This window comes from Triticum dicoccoides, chromosome 7A (genome assembly GCF_002162155.2).
Source record: "Triticum dicoccoides isolate Atlit2015 ecotype Zavitan chromosome 7A, WEW_v2.0, whole genome shotgun sequence".
Taxonomy (NCBI): domain Eukaryota; kingdom Viridiplantae; phylum Streptophyta; class Magnoliopsida; order Poales; family Poaceae; genus Triticum; species Triticum dicoccoides.
In genome coordinates, this window is record NC_041392.1 from 70114007 (window position 1) to 70118745 (window position 4739).

Below are 4739 nucleotides of genomic sequence, written 5' to 3' on the forward strand. Positions count from 1 at the left end.
AACCAACGTGCGGGCGAACTATGTCACACACCACACACGCGCCTTGTCCTACGTGGCACAGAAAATCGGCCAGATTGTGCCAAGATTCGTGCATATAGTACTGGACGGTGATGGATGCACGTGGTCAAGATGGTCAACGCCCACACGTGTGGGTGTTAACATTTCCGAGGAAAAATAGAGGGAAGAAAGAAACAAACAGAAAATAGAAAAAGAAAAAGTAAAGGAAAAAAATTCGATCGAGCGTTCCTTCTCTGGGACTCCTCGCGAGAGAAGGGAAGGTTTAGCCCTCCGCTCCAATTACCAAATACCAATTCCCCTCCCTAATATAACTCGATTCGATTCCCCACCCCGCCGCACATCGTTCCTTCGTTCCTTTCTGCCTGATGCTCGCGATCGACCACCATGCCTCACCCTGTTTTTCCGCCCGTCACCAACTTTCGTAAGTCGCCTCAACTATCCCCTCTACCCTCGCCCGGCGTCTCTCTCTCTCCAACGCTGTGCCGGAGCAAATCTGGAATCGTTAGGGCAAGCAATGAAACCTAGATCCGAGCCTTTGCCTCGGTGTACATGCGGATTGGGTTGTGAGCCGGACCGGCGAGGCGATTATCGCGGGTGCCCGATTTGCATTCCGATGCGTTTGCTAACTAGGGCCGGCACATCTTTGTTTACTTTATTCACGTCTTACCCTTTTAAAGTTGGATGGATTTATTAAATCCAAAGTCCCAGATCCACCGCTTACTTACTTACGCTTTGCTTGATTGATCTGTGTTTTGCTTCATCCATTTACCAGCAATAAATAAAAAGAAGAATCTAGGGTTTTGCAAGATGCTATTCGAGACACCATCCGGCTTCGCAATTTTCACTTTTGATATGCACTACCTCCACAAAGATATTGAGGTGACCACCAGGTGATTTCTTGTTTCTTCTATGTCGTTGATGATGCCATTGCCAAGCACCGTCCCATGGATTAACCTTCTTCTCTTTCCCTGCAAGACACCTGGACCTACTTCGTGGGCAACTATTGGCACTTACTTGTTAGTCATGACACCATTTTTATTTCCTCTTCTTTCACTTCAGACTAGAGTGAAACTCGCCATTCTGGGGTTGCTAAATCAGTTCATAAGACTATATCTATGTATGTACGCTAGTATCATTTAGGAGCTTAATTAGCAAGCAGACATGATACTATTGCGCATGAACGTGAGCACACCCCAAAACTAATTTCGACCACTCAGTCTCACACATGATATACTGTTGCTAAGAATGCCACAATCCTATCTCACGGAGACACATTGCATAATTACGAGTAAGCTTTGTGTTTTTCTCTCTAATCATGCTTTGCCCTTGTTCCTCAGTTCCTCACGATGCATACTTTCCGTAGGTTCGAGGATAAGTCTGATGCCATCAACCTCACCACCAGGCAAGTAGGCCCCCGAATGATCTCACTGATCTGCAAGTACTGCCTCCTTGGAGAACTAATCATTGTTGGAAGCCTTGAATATAAATCAATTCTCGAAGAGAATCTGGTTTGTCTAACTGTGTAAAGCTCCCTAGTTGTTCATGCATGCACATGCAACAGTACAATATAACCCATTCCTCTTTTCAGAGGCGAGCCTGTTCGTACAATGACATAGTGAGGGAGATTATGTGGGGTATGCAGAATCTCATGCCTCTTTTAATCCCTCAAGAACAATCTGTGTTCACAAAAGCGGACCGGCTCCTCATATGCAAAGGATTGGATATGCTTTTATCTTGACACGGCATTGATAATGTCAAGCAAGAGTGGGTGAGCTTACTAAGCTTTGTCCTTCTCTTTTCTGATAGGAGTAGTATGCAATGTTTTCTGCTTTATTGCTATCTTGTCATGTAATGCTCCTTTCTGATCCATCGTGCCCCCCACTTTACCAGTGATGAAAGGCATTCATAGGAACTCAATCTGTTCAAGTCATCTTATAGAAAATTTTGCCTTTTCATGTTCCTTTCAGTGATTAAGCAAATGCTCATTTTTTTATCCAGATTAATGAAGATATTCTTCAGCTGGCTCTCAAGGTGTATCATGTTGATTTACGTGAAAACGAACATTCAAAGTTCTTGCACAGGAGTCTTGGTCTTGATAAGCATCTGAAGGCCATTTCTTGATTTGATGCAAAGGATTGGGATTTAGTCAAACTTGCAACAGCGTTGAAGACAATGGTCGATCCTAATGCTAATATTCTTCCACTTGACAAAGCTTTCGAGGTGAATCTTACTTTCTTGTCTGCAAAATTTTAGTATGCATATGCTGGAAAGTTTTCATTTGGGCTGAAGACTGAAGTATATGTTTGTTTACAGATGTTCTCGCGTGAGGAGGCTAAATTGATCAAGCTTGATGCACCTAAATATGAAGATCTGTTAGACAGGGACACAATCTCGGAAATCTATGATGACATTGTTGCTTTCCGTGAATACGTGGACAAAGTGTTGTTGAAATTGCGCCAGTTGCTTAAGAAGGCTGAAGCAGCACTAGAAACCGAAGATGTGATGGAGAAAGCTGCAACAAATGGCGTTGACTCCATGCAGCAAGTTGACCATACATGCTTAGCAGTAGACCTGGAAGTACCGAACCAACAATGTCATATCACAGGTAAGAATACTGAGCTCTTGGTTGTGTGATCTTGGTGAAGACAGTGTATCGTGTCGTATATGCTAATCAGTTCATGGTTGAAGTCTTCAAAATCAATCAACAAGGTCAAAACATGGTACTCTTCAGTGTACATTTTTGTGTGGATTGTGAAGAATATCAGTAAAGCGCTAAAACTCTGAAGTTACTGTAAGCTGTGTAGTCTAGTTTGGATGATGGAAGCATGTCATATGGGCCAAGGTGTTATTAAACTTCAAAAGCTGACGAATATAAGAAATCCTAAGCTCTTTCCCTAAACTCTCAGACACATCGATGGCCTGAAGTGCTTGCTTCAATATGCAGTATGCTTTAGTTGCTAATCATGTTCAATAATATATTTTAGGTTTGTAAAAAATATTAATAAAACAACTACTATAATCAGTTTATTTCTCCTTCCCCATGGCGTTGGTCCCAACGTCCCACCTCAAAGCCTTATGTCTTGACAATGGGAAAGCGCATTTATATTTTGTACTTGCAAAATCATTTGAGTTGGTGTTGTGCTTTGTTCAGTAAATATGATTTATTGAAAATTTCTAGTTGATGCAGATGGTGCAGAAATCTCGCCACCCAGTAAAACGTGTAGAAGGAATGATGCAGGAAAATGAAGCTGACAATGCTACTTTGGAGGAGCAGAGGAATGCAAAATTCTGGATGGAGCCAGGAATGACCTGACTGCACAAGCTGGAACATTAGTGTAGAGAACACTTCTTTTCGTAAGATAAAAGTTCATGAAGGGAAGTGAACTAAAGGCATTAGTACCAAGGATGCAGGTGATGGTGAAGAACAGAGGCATACACACAATTGTTGTTCTAAAAGCTCGTTTTGCGATTTGAAGTACGAAAGGAGTTCTGTATATCCATATAAAAATCAAGTCAAAATTGCTATGCTTGTTACATTACTTGTAACTTAGGAAGGTTAATCAGCCTTTGTTTAGAAAGGATTGATCAGCTTGATGAGTTGTTCGAACTATAAGAGTTTGGGGAAACACAACAAATGTTGACCATGGTGGTCAACAAGGCATCGCTTGAGAGTTGTGGACTAATCGTCAATAGTGGCAAGATAATTAAACTAGTTTTCAAAAAAAACTAGTTTTCAGATAGTGTAGATCAGCACGCACTTGTGAGCAATACATCATAATATAGTGTAAATTCCGCTAGTTATGCGGATCAATATTAGGGCTGCAATCACGATCTACCACCCTCCAATTCTAACGTGCTTAACCAAATGCCCCAAAGTAAACTCTATCTGGGGTTCCCAACCCTAGTCGCTGCCACCAAAGCTTTTCTACATGCCGCTGCCTCAGTCCCCCTCCTAGTTTTCTTTCCTTGAATTTTGTTTCTCTGGCAACATACAAGGCGGTGGTGGCCATGGCATGTTGGAACAAGGTCTCCTCGGGCTCTTCCTACCTTCGATCCTGCGCCGACGAAGGGCATTTGTTAACTCCCTTCAAATCTTGGCTGATGCTGTGCCTTTTAAGGAGAGCTATTTGATGTTGTAGTCTGATACTCTCTTTGTTCCTAAATATAAAGCCTTTTAGACATTCCAATGCAGACTACATAGAGAGCAAAATGAGTGAATCTACACTTTAAAATATGTATATATACATCCGTATGTAGTCCATATTTAAACTCTACAAAGTCTTATATTTAGAGACCGAGGGAGTAGATGTTAATATATTTTTCTATATACATGGCCAAACTTACGAAAGTTTGACTAAGGGTGAAGAGACTCAACGGTTGGAGAAGGGATTCTTTACTCCACCTATATTTTGTCGAAATTGTAAGCAAGACCACAACAAAGAACAAAAACCTTTCGATTTAGAGGTGAAGGACCACATCACTTCATTCATCTACTATCTTCTACCCCTATAAAAGCACGAGTGGGGGCAGATCTAAACAATCTTGACAATCTATTCACGCGATCTAACGTCCCTCTAGACGGAGAGTTTGCAATACAATAGTCGTTGTATTGATGGGGTGCTGGTGCACATATATATAATACAGAGTAAGCCTCAAACTCAACTTTACAGGACTAGGAGCTGGGCCACAACACGAATACACATGCAACGCAAAATATATAC